The sequence below is a fragment of the Phyllobates terribilis genome, unplaced genomic scaffold (genome assembly GCF_046119375.1).
Source record: "Phyllobates terribilis strain yellow unplaced genomic scaffold, ASM4611937v1 Scaffold_3__8_contigs__length_932513732, whole genome shotgun sequence".
NCBI lineage: Eukaryota > Metazoa > Chordata > Amphibia > Anura > Dendrobatidae > Phyllobates > Phyllobates terribilis.
The window spans coordinates 784,797,972-784,816,274 of NW_027362763.1; positions in this window are offsets into that span (position 1 = coordinate 784,797,972).

The following is an 18,303-nucleotide window of genomic DNA, read 5'->3' on the forward strand; positions in this document are numbered from 1 at the left end:
TTTGTGAAAAAAGTTAAATGTTCATTTTTTCTTCCACATGAAGCACCTGAAGAGTTAGTAACTTGTTTGTGGTTTTGAGCACCTTGAGGGGTGCAGTTTTTAGAATGATGTCACTTTTGGGTATTTTCTGTCATAAAAGCCCCTCAAAGTCACTTCAAATGTGATGTGGTCCCTAAAAAAATGGTATTATAAATTTTATTGTAAAAATAAGAAATCGCTGGTCAACCTTTAACCCTTATAACCCCCAAAATTGTGCTGATGTGAAGTAGACATGTGGGAAATTTTATTTATTAACTATTTTGTGTGACATATCTCTCTGATTTAAGGGCATGAAAATTTAAAGTTTGAAAATTGTGAAATTTTCTAAATTTTCACCAAATTTCCATTTTTTTTCACGAATAAACGCAAGTGATATCGAAGAAATTTTACCACTATCATGAAGTACAATATGTCACGAAAAACAATCTCAGAATCAGGATCCGTTGAAGCATTCCAGAGTTATTGCCTCATAAAGTGACAGTGGTCAGAATTGTAAAAATTTGCCTCTGCATTAATATGCAAACCACCTTGGGGGGGTAAAGGGGTTAAAGGAGTTGAACAAAATTTTCCTGAGAAACATTTAGGAATCCCAACCATTTTTCTGAAAAGTCTCCTCATTTCAGGGGCTCAAAAGTAATAGGGCAAATTACCGTTATCATAAATAAAATGTTCTTTCTAATACTTTGTAGAGAATACTTTGCAGGCAATAACCACCTGAAGTCTGGAATCCATGGATATCACCAAACACTGGGTTTCAGCCTTTGTAAAGCATGGCCAGCCTTTACTGCAGCTGTTGCTTATTTGTGCGTCTTTCTGTCTTAAGTTTTGTCTTTAGCATGTGAATTGCTGCTCCATGGGGTTGAGATCTGGTGATTGACTTGATCACTGCAGAATATTCCACTTCTTTACCTTAAAAAACTCCTGTGTTGTTTTTGCAGTATGTTTTAGGTCATTGTCCGTCTGTACTGTGAAGCACTGTCCAATCGTCCTTTCTGCATTTGGTTGAATCTGAGCAGAAAGTATCATCCTGTACACTGCAGAATTCATCCAGCTGCTTCTGTCTTCAGTCACATCATCAATAAACACTAGTGACCCAGTGTCATTGGAAGCAATACATGACCATGCCATCACACTGCCTCCACCATGTTTTACAGAGGGTGTGGTCTGCTTTGGATCATGAGCCATTCCAAGCCTTCTCCATATTTTCTTCTCCCCATCATTCTGATACAGGTTGATCTTAGGTTCATCTGCACAAAGAACGCTTTTCCACAACTGGGCGACTTCTTTAGTTGTTTTTGTGCAATCTGCAAGGGTCTAATCTGACCTTTCTATTTTTAAGGCCAATTAATAGTTTGCACATTGAGGTGAACCCTCTGTATTTGCTCTCATGAAGTCTTCTCTTTGTGGTAGACTTAGATACAGTACAGTGCCTGACTGGAACTGAAACTCAGCCCTGGCATGTGAGAGCACACTGGCCCACCTACAGTATGCGTGGTGAATGTGAAATATTTTCGTGCACTACTGGGTTATGGCTGATTTGGGTATATGTCACATTTTTTAAATAAAAATTGCTGTAAACTGCACTTTATCATCGACAGACAAAACTGAATTGACATAATGTAGAATATAAATTTCCCTCCAGGAAAATGTTAACCCGCATGCGGAAATGCATGTGAAGAACGCTTCACATCCGCATGTCCCTGGCAGAAAAAACGCATGTACAATCTGCATGCGTTTTTTTCTGCCAGGGAGATGCAGAAACGTTCAGGAAAAATCCTGAGCATTTCTGCATCGTGGGCACATAGCCTAAAGATTGCAGACTATGGGTTGTTATCTTTACTAGATACTAACTTCAACAATTATAGAATATCTAAAAAAAAATCAAGAAAATCACATTGTATAAATTAGATACATTTTTTGCAGTGAGAAATAAGTATTTGATCCCTCTGGCAAACAACACTTAATACTTGGTAGCAAAACCCTTGTTGGCAAGCACAGCAGTCAGACGTTTTTTGTAGTTGATGATGAGAGTTGCGCACATGTCAGGAGGAATTTTGGTCCACTCCTCTTTGCAGATCATCTCTAAATGGGCGGCACGGTGGCGCAGTGGTTAGCACTGCAGCCTTGCAGCACTGGGGTCCTGGGTTCAAATCCCACCAAGGACAACATCTGCAAGGAGTTTGTATGTTCTCCCCATGTTTGCATGGGTTTCCTCTAGTTTCCTCCCACACTCCAAAGACATACTGATAGGGAATCTAAATTGTGAGCCCCGATGGAGACAGCAACAATAATGTATGTAAAGCACTGTGGAATATGTTAGTGCTATATAAAAAAAATAATAAAAAATAAATAAATTATTCAGATTTTGAGGCTGTCGCTTGGCAACTCAGAGCTTCAACTCCCTCCATTAGTTTTCTATGGGATTAAGGTCTGGAGAATGGATAGGCCACTCCATGACCTTACTGTGCTTCTTTTTGAGCCACTCCTTTGTTGCCTTGGCTGTATGTTTTGGGTCATTGTCTTGCTGGAAGACCCAGCCACGACTCATCTTCAATGCTGTTACTGAGGGAAGGAGGTTGTTGGCCAAAATCTCGCGATACATGACCCCATCCATCTTTCCTTCAGTATGGTGCAGTCGTCATGTCCCCTTTGCAGAAAAGCACCCCCAAAGTATAATGTTTCCCCCACCATGCTTCATGGTTGGGACGATGTTCTTAGAGTTGCACTCATCCTTCTTCTTCCTCCAAACATGGCGAGTTGAGTTAATGCCAAAGAGCACAATTTTTGCCTCATCTGACCACAGCACCTTCTCCCAATAACTCACAGAATCATACAGGTGTTCATTGGCAAACTTCAGACGGGCCTGCACAGGTACCTTCTTGAGCAGGGGGACCTTGCGGGTACTGCAGTATTTTAAACCTTTAAGGCGTAATGTGTTACCAATGATTTTCTTGGTGACTGTGGTCCCAGCTGCCTTGAGATCATTAACAATTTCCCCCCGTGTAGCTTTAGGCTGATCTCTCACCTTCCTCATGATCAAAGATACCCCACGAGGTGAGATTTTGCATGGTGCCTCAGATCGATGTAGATTGACAGTCATTTTGTATTTCTTCCATTTTCTTACTATTGTACCAACAGTTGTCTCCTTCTCACCCAGTGTCTTACTTATGGCTTTGTAGCCCATTCCAGCTTTGTGCAGGTCTATGATCTTGTCCCTGACATTCTTAGAAAGCTCTTTGGTCTTGCCCATGTTGTAGAGGTTAGAATCTGACTGATTAATTGAGTCTGTGGACAGGAGTCTTTTATACAGGTTACTATGTAAGACAGCTGTCTTTAATGCAGGTAAGTTGATTAGGAGTGCCTAACTGGTCTGTAGGAGCCAGAACTCATAATGGTTTGTAGGGGATCAAATACTTATTTCTCACTGCAAAATGCAAAAAAAATTATCTAATTTATACAAAGTGAATTTCTTGATTTTTTTTGGATATTCAATCTCTCAATGTTAAAATTAACTTACCCTTAAATTATAGACTGTTCATGTCTTTGTCAGTGGGCAAACTTACAAAAACAGCAAGGGATCAAATACTTATTTCCCCCACTGTAACTGACTGTAAATATGTGATTTCCACAGTTGCAGTTACGTGCTTAATGGATTCTTATTATCTTCTCTCAATGTTCTTCTGAGTAAAGCAGATGAAAATCTCATCAGAACACGACCACAATTTAGCGCAAATCACATTCCTGCAGTGACGTGACAACCACTCTAACTGACAAGCAGAGCCGAATCCTCACATTGTATATAGTGCACACTGTCAGTTATTCCGTAAGCTGAACGCCTTGCTGAAAGTTTCCTTTGGGGTGAAAAACTCCTTTAAAGGCTGTGGTCAGCCTGGGTAAATGCACCTTAAAGAGAACCTGTCAGCAAGTACAGACATGGCTGTAATGGTGCTGTGATACTGATTACATAGATATCTTTGGTGAAGAAGTCAGCTTTGTTGTTTCTCTTTAATCTCCATGTGACGTTTTCTGCTGATGAGATTTCGGTGCCCAGGGACCGGACTGTTTACCTGGTCAGTTTTCCATAGACTTCATTGTTAAAAAAACGGATCCAGTTGAAACCTGTTTTTTTAGCTGGATAAAACATTTGTGCCTGTACAACATTTTTGTTATCGGATTGCTGCTGGATCTGTTTTAACTTATGATTACTGGACATATGAACATAGCCTTACTTATTGGAGTCTTGCATCTTCCGCCCTTGGGCCATCTTTGGTCTTATCTCCTCACTGTGTGAACTGGCTGAGCTCATTCTAGAGGTCATTAAACTTTCTTAAAAGAAGGCTTACAATACGTCTAAGAATAGATGTGCAAGCCATTCTTTCCTTTCTATTTTTCTTATATTTTATGTTATATAGAGTTCCTCAGTATATTTATGTCATCAGAAAGCAAAACATGGGGGGTTCCAGCATCCGCTAAATGCATGAAGATTAAAACATGACTTTTAATTGAAAAGTTAATAAAAATCAAAAAATGTGTGAGAAAGGGAGAGGGTAAACATGGGGGGAGGTTTAAAAGGATATGGATCTACGCGTTTCAAGCTGAAAAGCTCTTAGTCTTAGTCCAATAAGCACCTCACTACCTATAGCTATGTGCATAAGAGTCTGGTGGGTTAGCTGTGGTGTGGGCGGGGTTAGCTTTCTCAGCTCTGCTGCATTGCTAAATCTAAAACTGTGTCAGAACAGCTGCACCCAGTAAAGTAAGTGGAATGCTGCTCTCAGATGAAATAGCAAAAAACTGCTGACAGTTTCTCTTTAAGTCAATATAATTTTAACTCCACAGTTGTTCTGAATCTAAAAGTAATGGATCAAGGCAATAAATAAGAGAGAGCGATCCAGCTTGCCCACGTTGAACTAGCCAGCGAATCCTCAGCTCAGATGAAAAATCACTCCTGCTTGGTGGTAGCAATAGGAAAAGCCATTTTTTGGAAACAGAATTTAAAAACAATTTTATTAGTAGAATTCTATAAAAACAGAACATTTCCAGTGCTATAGAAAAAATGCGAGGCCTTTTCCAAAATGTTCTGTTTTATTCAATTCTACTAATAACATTTTTTTTTTTATCCAAAAAAAGGCTGGGTATCCCTACCTTTTCCAATGGATCAAGGCACCCTCCAAATTGCATATGTTGATTATCAACCTCTGACATTATAATATTACAAAAGGATCTGGAAAGATTCCTGCAAGGGCAAACACATGGCAGATGATGTTTAATGTTAATAAATGTAGAGTAATGCACCGCAACAGGAGTAATCGTACTGCTGCATATAGATTAAATGTAAATATAGTAGAGATTACAGAACAGGAGGAGGACTTGGATATTCTGGTTACAAGTAAGCTGAACAGCAGTACTCAATGTCAGGAAGCAGCTGCAAAAGCAAACAAGATTTTAGGGTGAATAAAAAGAGAGATAAAATCCTGTGATCCAAATGTATTACTATTTATTACCCCTCTATAAATCTCTTGTAAGGCCACATTTTAAAAAAGATATTTGGAATTTAGAGTCAGTTCAAAGGCGGAAACTAGATTATTACAAGTTTTCATTTATTGTATATATATATATAAATACATACATATGTGGTTATTGCTTAGTACTGGCATGTGACTTATCACTTTCCAGGATCTTACAAAGTGTAATGGAACATTTGTTACACGTGGAGGAAAGTAGGGAAGGGTTCTTCAGTTAGAGCCATCAGACTGTGGAATGCCCTATCACAAGAAGTAGTAATGGCAGACACTATAGCAACATTTAAAAAAGGTCTGGATACTTTTTTAACAAAACATGACATTGTGAGTTATACATTTTCTATTGCCGGATTATTTATAACTTTGAAGATAGTTTGAACTTTATGGTCCTAGGTCTTTTTTCAACCTATATAACTATGTAACTATGTAGAATGTACATTAGGAAAATGCTTGTAATGCAATTCCCTATAATATTATATTACAATTAATTTCCTCTTAATTTTTTTCTTTGTAAAGTGCTAGTTATAAGCCCAATCTCTGTATCTAAAAATGCAAAACACTCCTGAAACACTTGCACATTTAATTTGTAATCTGTATTTTTTATGGTGCCTAAGGGAAGCTGTAATGATAAGGTGTCTGCTTGATAACAAGTGCCTTTATTTGCCTCTATAATGAAAGTGAATTACCAATGATGAAAGGGTTAATGCTTGGACCCCGCATGAGTAATAGCCCCTGTAGTAACCATGACAACTGTTATGAGGTCATAAAGAAGATTCCATAAAAGAAGGGATCGCTGCCACGATCAGTGCCATTACTGATGCGCCTGAGGACCTTGAGCTTGACCACCCCACGTAACGTGCCAACCTTGGTGTAATTTGGAGGATCTAGCACGGAAAGTGGTTGTCTGCTTTAGATACCCCCATGGCATGGGAAGGTAACATAGGGGGGTCCCCAACATATGATTCCATTCTGTTACCCTCTACATAGAGCTGCTCTCCATTAGGAGTTCATGGACAGATCTATGATTTTAATGGGTAATAAATTGGGAGGGGGAGGAGTAAGGGGTGAGGGTGTATTTATCCTATTAGGGGTTATCCATAACAAACAATCCTTTTAACCCAGTGTCCAATTTCTTAAGACTTGGACCTGGATCTGTAAGGGAGAAATGATACATCCACCTGGGCAATCAGATCAACCAAATTCATTCTTGCAGTCAATGTGGTGACACATATCGCAGCCAGATGTCTCCCACATCCAGTCTATCACATTTATAGTCTATATTTGTTATATCGTTCTCTGTAAATCTGGTAAAATGTACAAATTCTAAAATCCTGCAGTTATATCTGTTATATATTGGCACTAACTCTCTAAGCCCAAGGGAAGGGCAATCCTCCAGCCATGGTTCCCTAGAGGTTTCCTCCACAGGGGGTTTTCTTCTCCTGAGTGCTGGAGGGTGACTCTTCGTGAGTCAGCAGTGTGCTATTTTTGGTGTCATGTGAATTTAAATAAAGTTAAGAAAGTTTGACACCTAATTACATTGCTTAGTGTATGTATTTTCTGTGCTTCTCTCTGATTCATTTTATTTGGGAGTCGGGGTCAATCACATTTCACTGAGTCATACATCTGGACATCTGCCAGCAGCAGTTTTGCCACAGAGGTTGCCCCTGGTCTGGGGAGCATGATGGAGTAGAGAAGACAAGCATTACAGCACAGCCCTACAAGTGTGCACTCATCCTCGGAATAAGGACTTATATTTGTTATGATCTGCAACTTAGGCTAAGGAAAGAAGGGGAGAGCTGTCCCTAAAGTAAGACTAAGCTGAGCCCCTACGTTGTAGCAGGCTACCTGTTCCTTGTGAACAGACCCGCCTTCGTCCTCGGCTAGTCTGAACGGAGACCTATAGAGAAAAGGAGGGGTCCCTAAAGGAACTAAGGACTGGGAAAAAAATGGGACACCTCCTAACAGAAGTTGTTGTAGAGCAAAAGATAAACTGACAAAAAGTACTAGAGGTCCCAGAGGACCAAGCAAACTAGAGAGAGATAGGCACAAAAGCTCCAGGCTAGAGAGACAGTCAAAACAACACTGAAGTCCAGCAAAGCCAGAAGGGCGGAGCTGGAATATATAGGAAGATGGTCACGTGACCGCAAAACACAAGATAGAAACCAAAACAAACAGGAGGGTTCTAACAGTACCCCCTCTTTTATGAGGATCCTCCGGATACTCCAGGCCCAGGCCTATCCGGAAATCTCCTGTGGAAAGCTCTGACAAGTCTAGGGGCAGAGACATCATTCACCCTTACCCAGGAGTTATCCTCGGGACCGAAACCTTTCCAAGCGACGAGATACTGCAATCTCCCTCTATGCCATCTGGAATTCAGGATACGAGAAATTTCATATTCGCCGTCTTCCACCACCAGAGGAACTGTGACAGTGGCATCCCTATCTGATACATCAGCCTTTTTCAACAAGGACACATGAAACACAGGATTAATCTTCCAGGAGGTGGGAACCTCCAACCTAACAGCAGACTGGTTAACCACCTGAAGCACCTCAAATGGCCCCACAAACTTCGGACCCAATTTTTTAGAGGGAATCCTCAACCGCAGATTCTTTGAGGACAACCAAACCATGTCACCCACAGCAAACAAAACTTCTTTACATTTCCTGTTAAAATACAGCTTGGACTTTTTGCTAGCCTCTTGAATGTTACAACATACATTAGTCCAAACTCTCTCCAAATCACCAGAAAAATTTTCCTCCTCCGGCACCGCCGACCCCAATTTGGAGAATGAACCAAAAGACGGATGTCTCCCAGTACAACAAAAAAAAGGAGAACACCCAGCAGAGGAGGATGTATGGTTGTTAAGAGCAAATTCTGCGAGTGGCAGAAACTCAGACCACCCCTCTTGATTGTCTGCCACAAAACAACGCAAAAACTCTTCAACATCCTGGTTCTTTCTTTCAGTCTGTCCATTAGACTCAGGATGATACCCAGATGAAAATGACAAGTGGACTCCCAACCTGTCACAAAAAGCATGTCAAAAGCGAGCCACAAACTGAGGTCCCCTATCAGAAACAATGTCGGTGGGAACGCCATGGAGCCTGACAATTTCCTTAACAAACGCCTTAGCAAGTGTCTTAGTGCAGGGTAGTTTAATGAAAGGAACCAAATGACACATCTTGCTAAAACGGTCCACGACCACCCAGATGACAGTGAAACCCTTGGACACAGGAAGGTCAGTAATAAAATCCATTGCCAGATGCGTCCAAGGCGCACTAGGAACCTCCAGAGGGCAAAGCAACCCCGCAGCAGGGGTACGTGAAGCCTTTGACCTAGCACACACCGTACATTGACGCACCCACTTGATGACTTCCTTCTGCCACCCAGGCCACCAAAAACTGCAACTGATAAGTCTCTTTGTCTCAGAAATTCCTGGATGACCTACCAACCGAGACTCATGATACTCCACAAACAAATCTCTCCTAAAGGTTCTAGGCACAAACAACCTCCCATGGGGAGTGTTAGATGGGGCATCCTCTTGGGCTTTCAGAATCCCATCTTCCAAAACGGAGTCCATTGCTGCTACCACAACTCCTTCCTGTAAAATGCTCTCCTCCTCCTCAGTACCAACCATGGGAGAAAAGCTGCGAGATAAAGCATCGGCTTTAACATTCTTAGTACCAGGGATATAAGTAACAGAAAAATTAAACCGAGAAAAAAAAAAGTGCCCACCTAGCTTGACGGGCATTCAAGCGTTTGGCAGCATCCAGATAGATCAAATTCTTATGATCTGTGAAAACCTGAATAGGAAATTTAGCACCTTCCAAGAAATGACGCCAATGTTCAAACGCAAGTTTAATAGCCAGCAATTCCCGATTACCAACATCGTAATTAAGTTTGGTTTCTGAAATTTTTTTTTAAAAAAAGGCACAGGGATGTACTCCATCCTTATTCTCCTGAGACAAAACTGCACCGACCCCCACCGAAGAAGCATCAACCTCGACCAAAAAAGGCTTGGTCTCATCAGGCTGCATAAGGATAGGGGCAGAACTGAACCTCTCCTTGAGATACACAAAAGCTTCAATGGCCTCAGTAGTCCACTGGACCGTATTCGCACCTTTCCTGGTGAGATCGGTCAGCGGCTTAACAATTATAGAAAAATTCTTAAAGAATTTCCTGTAATAATTGGCGAAACCCAAAAATCTCTGTATCGATTTCAAACGAATAGGCCTAGGCCATTCCTGCACAGCCTGAACAGGAGGGTTCTAACAATATTACAGTATTACAAGCAGCTTCCTCGCCTCATTCACACAGTGAGTATTTTGGGCAGTAATTTACATCAGTATTTGTAAGCTAAAAACCAGAGGGCAACAAACATAGAGAAAAATAATAACTGAATCACTTTCACCTCTTCTGTGTTTTGGATCCAATCCTGGCATCTGTTAACAAATACTGATGCAAAATATCGCCATGTAAAAGTGCCCTAAATCCTTTGAGTTTGAGTTGCAGTCAAGCTGCAGAAGTTGCAAGCATTAATGCAGTTTTCTGGTTTCGAAAACCCCTGTCCCCCGGTTGCCATTTTAAACACAGAAACTGTACTTTCCTCACCCTCCCCGGAGAGACTGTCCTGCATATGATCACTTCTATAACTGCCTCCCTATCCTCAGCGCACTTAAAACCTGTATCTGAGTTTGAGACACACTCATTTAGGCTAAGCTCTGCTGCATATTTTCATGCAAAAAAACATATTACAACGCATTACAGTTCCAGCAAAGTGGATGACATGTATATAATCAAAAATGCAAAAAAAAGTTATCTCACCCATATGAAAATCCATGCATGAAGACTTGAAATGCAGGGATAGGTAGGCAGAGGCAAAAAACAGTGATCCAGTATCAAAATCTTCTATTAAAAGCCATACTTTATTGGGCAAAAATGGAGAATGGAAATCACATCTCTAAAAACCATAAAAAAATTATGCAAACGAGTTTCAGACGACTGTCTTAATCATTGCAAGTTTTTGCGTCTGACATATATGTAAATCTCGCGCCCCGGTGTCTTTTTTTTAACACTAAAAAATTTGAAATGCATTGAGTTTTTGAAATTTGCAGAAAGTCTTTCGGTTAATATGTGTTTTATTTGCGGGTTTTCCCCATCGACTTTAATGAGATGCAGAAAATCAGCATATAAAAAATGCATATATGTTTCTATTGCGTTTCTGCAGCAAACATGGATGTAATCCACATGACATTATCAATAAAGCTTTATCAAAGCTCATCAGACAGGAGTTTACAAAACAAAGTAGTTTTATTTAGAAACAAAAGCAAAAATGAAAAAAAAAGAATGCGATACAAACACATAAAATAAACACAAAAAAATGCATAAAACCCCCCACAAGTAATCTAATGTAGCTAATTGAAGCATGAAATGCTGCAGAAAATCTGCAGCGTCAAAAACTCCCCAAATAATAAGGCTAAGTGCCCATGTAGCGTTTTTCAAGCGTATATGCTGCTAGGTAATCCGCCCCCCCATGGTCCCCTAGGCGATTCCGCAAGTTCTATGCCCATGCTGTGGATTTTTCCGCAGCGTTTATGCTGCGCTCAAAAATCGGCAGCATGTCCATTAATTTTGCGGAAGCGCGGCGTAATCGCCGCCATTGACTTGCATTGAGACGCACATAATCAGTGTCAGTACATTTGTACTCACGGATTATATGCGTTTCAATGTGCGGATGGTACCCAAGTCTGGAGGAGAGGAGACTCTCATCCAGACCTGGGTACCATTGTACCTGTAAAAAAAAGAATAAAATAAAAAATAAAGATAATATTCACCTTCCGACGGCCCCCGGTCTCCTTCCCTGTGCTTGCCGCAGGACTGAAGAACCTGCGGTGACGTCACAGTCATGTGACCGCAGGCCCTTCAGTGCAGTGTCCCGCGATCAGCTGGCAGCCAGGAAGGAGCGCAGCAACACACACCGGGCCATCGGAAGGTAAGTATAGGTTTATTTTTTTATTTTTAAACATTCTTACGGTCACACTATATAAATCCATGCTGTTTGCATGTATTTATATAGTGTGACCTAGTTGTCAAGCACTTTCCAAGTGATGCTAAAATCGCCTGGAAAGCGCTTGTCAATCTGCATGCAGAAACGCATGTGAATAACGCTTCAAATCCGCATGTATTTGGCAGGAAAAACGCATGCACGATCTGCATGCGTTTTTTCTGCCAGGGAGATGCAGAAATTCTGCAGAAATTTTCTGCTTCATTTCTGCATCATGGGCACATAGCCTTACTGTGGAAACATATCCTTATAGAGTAATCCTGCTCATTGTGAGACAGGTGATTAGAGACGAGTCTGTTGCCAATGGGAGAGAATTTGTCATCTGCATTATGGGGGTCCCCAGCTGAAAAAAACAAAACAAAACAAAAACAAAATATTTTGATATAGTCTCTTGAAGAATACTAGGGAATATAGGGGTGTGCTTTGTCTGTGATCCTCGTGGTCAGTGTGGTTGTAACGGGGGGCAGGGTGGTAGTCGTAGGCGAGTGTCACAGTGTTTTCTTCATCACCTCGGCCCGCTACAGAAATATGGGGACGTGCTTGTCCCTGGGTGTGTGTGGTGTGCTGTACTTTGGGCTGTATGCTGTAGAAGTCTTTACTCACTTTCATCCTGGGTTCGGATGGGTGCAGATCCTCTGCGATGTGAATAAAAGGCGACACCGTTCTTTTAAAAACAAAACAATCCAATTTATTTCTTCAGCATGGTCTTAGAAACAGGGGATTACAGGTACAACACTTGTTGTGTGGCACCCTACTACTACTGGTACCACAGGACTCAAAAGGGTGCATGGATGGACTTCTCCACAAGAGGCCATCACTACAAACAGACACCTCCACCCTGCCCACCTCAGACCACCAGAGGGAGCCCTGTTAGGGATATATAAACTGGAGGGTGGAGTTAGTTAGTGAGTTAGTTAGTCAGAGAGTGTGCTAACACTGAGAGCAGTGAAGACGCAGTACATCTGCTGCTGTACTGAGGGCCCCGAGTGTGGCCGAGGCAAGGAGAGAGAAGAGAGGAGTTAAGGGGGCAGAGGAGCATCTGAAACTCACCCCAAGACACAAGCCGGACACCGGGTCCGTGCCTACAGGGTCTTCTACACCCAGTAGGGACAACCGGCATACCAGGAGGCTTCCAGACCCCTGGTCATCCTGAAGCTGCCATCAATTACAGGACTAGGAACCACGAAGGCCCCGGCATCCAGGGATAGTGGTTGCCAGAGAAAAGTCCTACTACCAAGCAGTCAGGTGAGAGAGCGAAACAACATAGAGGCTAGGCTAAGTTCCAGGCTGGCCAGAAGCTTAGAGAGAGGAAGAAACGGACCAGGAGGCCTACAACCCGCTCACTGGGGAGAGTCCTGAAGTGCACCCTTCCTATTAAGTACCCTGGACCACACCTGCCGTTACACCAGTAAAGGTACTGAAGCAAATCCCCTGTGTGCATGTCCGCCATTCCCCTGGTCCGACCGGGCCACCTCTCACCTGCATCCCTTTCATCAACCCTGCCCCGGGGGCCCGCTCTGCCTGTGGGGAGCAGAAACATCCCAGCTGCCATCCCATCACCCCCGGAGGTCTGAAGCAGCACTGGTACCCATTACCAGAAGCCACAGGTGGCGTCACGAGACAAACTGTTAACAAAAACCCCCTTTTTAAAGAGTGACCCCAGAGTATGGGCCCAGGAGCCGACTGCTGTGACATCCTACATAGAAGGTAAAGGCCCGAGTACCGAGTTTCCCCCCCCCCATATCAACCCTGGGCGAGTCAGCTCTTCCTGGCGTCACGAACAGGATTTCATGCCCGTTGCCACCGGGTACTGTGTGCCATATTTGAACTGTGTTTGAACTGTGGTGAACATCGCCGCCATTACCGGGTCGCCGCGTGGGAAGAAGAGGGGCGTAACCGCGGGAACCAGAGAGGCGTGACCGTTGGTCAAGCCCCGCCTTGTGCTCTGACGCAGCACCAGGAAGCGTCAGGTCCTGGAAGGAGGCCGTCGTCTGCGGAGCTGCGGCCTACCCGAAAAAGAAAGAGAAGGTAGGCTATGGTTTACTAGGGGGGCGAAACCATGGCCGACGACCAGCAGGACGCCGGAGCACCAGTTATCGCTCCCGATGTTCAACTCACGCCCGGCGCTGCTCAGGCTGGAGCGGCCGCCCCACCAGCAGGGGTCATGACTCCATTGATATCCATGGCCCTGCCATATATCCACGGAGCGAAATGGCTTCCCCAGTATGACGGCAAACCAGACACCCTGTCTGCATTCAAAAGGAAAATATGCGGTGTATTAGACATGTACTCAATGACTGGTAAACAGAGAGCCACTGTTGTGCTGGGACAATTAACTGGTGCCGCAGAGCAGGAAGTTGAAACCTGGCCAGCCGCAGACCAGGAATCAGTATCCATTATATTTAAGAGACTGCAAACTGTCTTTGAAAACCGCACTGAGACAGATCTTCGGATGAGGTTCTACCACTGTACCCAGAAACCTGAGGACAGTATCCGGGACTATGCCTGGCGTTTACCAGAGGCACTGCGGGCCCTGAAACAGGTTAGTCCGGCCAGCATACATGATGAGAACAAAATGCTGACAGAACAATTTATCCGGGGGTTGAGGTCCCAGGAGGAGAGCAGAACTGTACGGTGGTGGGCCTTAGATCATCCAAATGCCCCCTTTGACACCCTGAAGGACATGGCTATTTAGGGCCTTCAGCCCCTGGAAACACCAGATACTGCTATCCAGCGTTACCAGGGTGGGGCCACCCCAATGGCCACAACACTCACTGCCCCTTCATTAGCGGCTGAGACAAAAGTGCAAACAGCGCCCCCTAGCGAGCTGGACAGCCTGCGCTCTGAAGTGTGTCAGCTAAGTAAAACCCTGACCACTGTCCTGAGAGCCCTGCAGCTACAGGCCGGGTGGAAGGATCCTACTCGCCGACAGTCTGGAGAATGTCCCCTGGATGAGGAGAAGGAGGACAACGCCACACCGTGGGAGGACCAACGACCAACGTCGCCCTCCAGGAGAACTCATCTGCTACCGTTGCCACAAGATAGGCCACACCGCGCGGATCTGTCCTTTAAATAGGCAAACCCTGGGGCCAAGGGCCGACACCCAGGAGTAGATCAACCAGGCCTATCAAGCTGGTACGACCGGTTTGTAGGATGAAGGCCTTTCCTGTCCATCGTGCTGGATGGCATAGCAACACCTGCACTACTGGACACCGGCTCACAGGTAACAATCATACCTGATGTCCTCTACAAAAGGTACTGGTCCATAGATGAACTCCATCCGCCAGCCCCAAATCTCTGTGTATGCCTACAATGGCCTTCCTCTTAACCTGGTAGGGGTTAAAGATGTGACAGTGAAGGTGGGGAGAACAAAAACCCCCTTTTTAAAGAGTGACCCCAGAGTACGGGCCCGGGAGCTGACTGCTGTGACATCCTACAAAGAAGGTAAAGGCCCGGGTATCGAATTTCCCCCCCCATATCAACCCTGGGCGAGTCAGTTGCAAAACACGGCATTCACAGATGGTAAAACACAGTCTTAATCCCCACACGTGGCTAATCACGGTGTGACTCAGACCTAGGGGAAACTGCCTCTGGACTTTCTTGTGGGGAAGCTGCTGATTCTGCCTACGGCTCCCAATACCCTACTCAAGCAGGGACTACCTCGCTTCTGAGGCTCCCTAGTCCAGGCATGTTCATTATTGCCTATCGGCTGGAAGTGGCCGGGATCTACAAATTGACCTTTAGAGTATAGATTAAACTGTGGTGTGACCGTTCCTGTTAATCCGCCTGGTTTCTCCCACACACACACATCTCTCTTCTTCTCTGCCTCTCCTTACTCACTGCTACTTCTTAACTAACCAAGATGGCTGAATCTCACTCCCAGAGATCCCTCGGTCTCTAGCTTGTCACTGAGGGCGGCCCCCAAACTAGTTAACTCTGTGTCCCACTGACATAAGGGTAATGTAGTATCAAACAGTACCTCTGCTGCCATCTAATGGCTGTACCTGAAATTAACACATTTTCAGATGACTAAAATATACATAGAATTATAAAACAGTACAGTTCTACAGGGGAGTGGAGTAGACATTCTCCACACACCCCTCACATCGTTACAAAAAGCATGTCTTGCTCTTGCCTCCAGACGGCTGTTATGTCTTGCAGTAACCAACAATCCATGGATAGAAATAAGCGCTGTCTAATAATTCCATTCTGTGGTGGTGCTAAAGGACAACTGAACAGTATCACTGATTTTCTTGTTGTCCTCTGGCGAGGACGACAAGCAAATGATTTTTTTTCCACCTAACTTGACAGTTGCATTGTATGTAAACAGAGACCCTGATTCCAGTGATGTGTCACTGGACTGCTTGCTGTAGATCTTATAAAATTACTGTTTTATCAGCAGGAGATTATCACTATAGGACTAGTAAATCTACTGTCATGAAGTCTCCTATATTCAAGAGCTCTGTATAACCCCGCCTCCACCACTGATTGGCTGCTTTCTGCTAATGTACACAGAAAGCAGGCCTATTAGTGGTGTGGGCGGGGTTATACAGAGTTCAGCATTCAGAGAACTGCTAGATCTGCAGCAGATAAAACAGGGATTTTATCGAAACTGCAGCAAGCAGCTCAGTAAGTGATACATCCCTGGAATCAGGGTCTCTGCCCCATGTCACGCTGTTCTCAGATGGAGAGATGGAGTAGCAAAAACCTGGTGACAGATTTCCTTTAAACCCTTTCTGATATGAGGCGTAATAATTAGAGATGAGCGTTGTTCGCCAATCTCAAATTCGAGCTGTTTTGGGCGGTGTTCGAGCCGTTCGGCGAACACGAACGATTTGAGAAAAATTCGGCTGTTCGAGGTTATGTTCGATAACTGTTCGTGCACCAAAATCATAACTGGATTTTTTCTCAGTAATGATGAAAATTAATGTTAATATGCAGTTTGAGTGTACAGCGGGGTGGGGGGAGGGGCAGGGGATGGATCTCTGCAGGAATAATGAAGATCTCCATTTTTTTTTCTCTTTCCCGCATTTACAGTGGGGAGGTGCAATCTGTCAGCCTATCAGCAGCGCACACACGGAGCGAAGTGCTTTTTTTCACACAAGCAAGGGCATGTGTCATTGGCAGTGTATGTCACATGTCCTTGCCCTATAAGACCAAGCCATTTTCCCCGTCGCCACCATTTTCTCACTGCTGCAGCTGCGTGTTAGACGGCACCGCTGTTGCTGTGTGCGCTATACCTTGTTAATTTCAAGCCAATTTTCGCACAAATCTACAGATAGCTTGGGAGTAGGGAATAGTTGTGATTGCAGTCCTTTTAAGGACTAGGTTACAGCATTTCCTACGACTTTTATCAGGCAGGTCTGTGCTCTTAAATAGATAGATTGTGGGAGTAAAGACTAATTGTAATTGCAGTCCTTTTCAGGACTAGGTTACATCAGTTCCTATCAGTTTTTGCCAGGCAGGTCTGTACCAGTGCTGTGCAAGTTTTTTTCACAGCATTTGGCTGAAGCTAGCAAAGCTAATCCTTTTTGGCCTATTGCAGAGTGTGTTAGTCAGTGGAGTAGCCTATCTGTGTTGCAAGATATACCACCTGTGTATAGAATACCAATTTTTTTACTGCAACTAGTGAAGTAAAATCTTTTGGGCATAGCATCATTCTATTAGTCCATCTATACTGACCTCCATCAGGTTGCAAACTGAATATAATTTTTTTCTGCATCTAGCTCTGAAAAAATATATGGCCTTCTAGCAGTGTGTGGGACTTTCTCTATTAGTCCATCTATACTGACCTCCATCAGGTTGCAAATTCAAAATAATTTTTTGTCTGCATCTAGCTCTGAAAAAATATTTGGCCTTCTAGCAGTGTGTGGGACTTTCTCTATTAGTCCATCTATACTGACCTCCATCAGGTTGCAAATTAAAAATAATTTATATCTGCATCTACCTCTGAAAAAATATTTGGCCTTCTAGCTGTGTGTGGGACTTTCTCTATTAGTCCATCTATACTGACCTCCATCAGGTTGCAAACTGAATATAATTTTTTTCTGCATCTAGCTCTGAAAAAATATTTGGCCTTCTAGCAGTGTGTGGGACTTTCTCTATTAGTCCATCTATACTGACCTCCATCAGGTTGCAAATTAAAAATAATTTATATCTGCATCTAGCTCTGAAAAAATATTTGGCCTTCTAGCAGTGTGTGGGACTTTCTCTATTAGTCCATCTATACTGACCTCCATCAGGTTGCAAATTCAAAATAATTTTTTGTCTGCATCTAGCTCTGAAAAAATATTGGGCTTCTAGCTGAGTGTGGGACTTGTTCTATTAATCCATCTATACAGACCTCCATCAGGTTGCAAACTGAATATAATTTTTTTCTGCATCTACCTCTGAAAAAATATTTGGGCTTCTAGCTGTGTGTGGGACTTGTTCTATTAGTCCATCTATACTGACCTCCATCAGGTTGCAAATTAAAAATAATTTTTTTATGCATCTAGCTCTGAAAAAATATTTGGCCTTCTAGCAGTGTGTGGGACTTTCTCTATTAGTCCATCTATACTGACCTCCATCAGGTTGCAAATTAAAAATAATTTATATCTGCATCTAGCTCTGAAAAAATATTTGGCCTTCTAGCAGTGTGTGGGACTTTCTCTATTAGTCCATCTATACTGACCTCCATCAGGT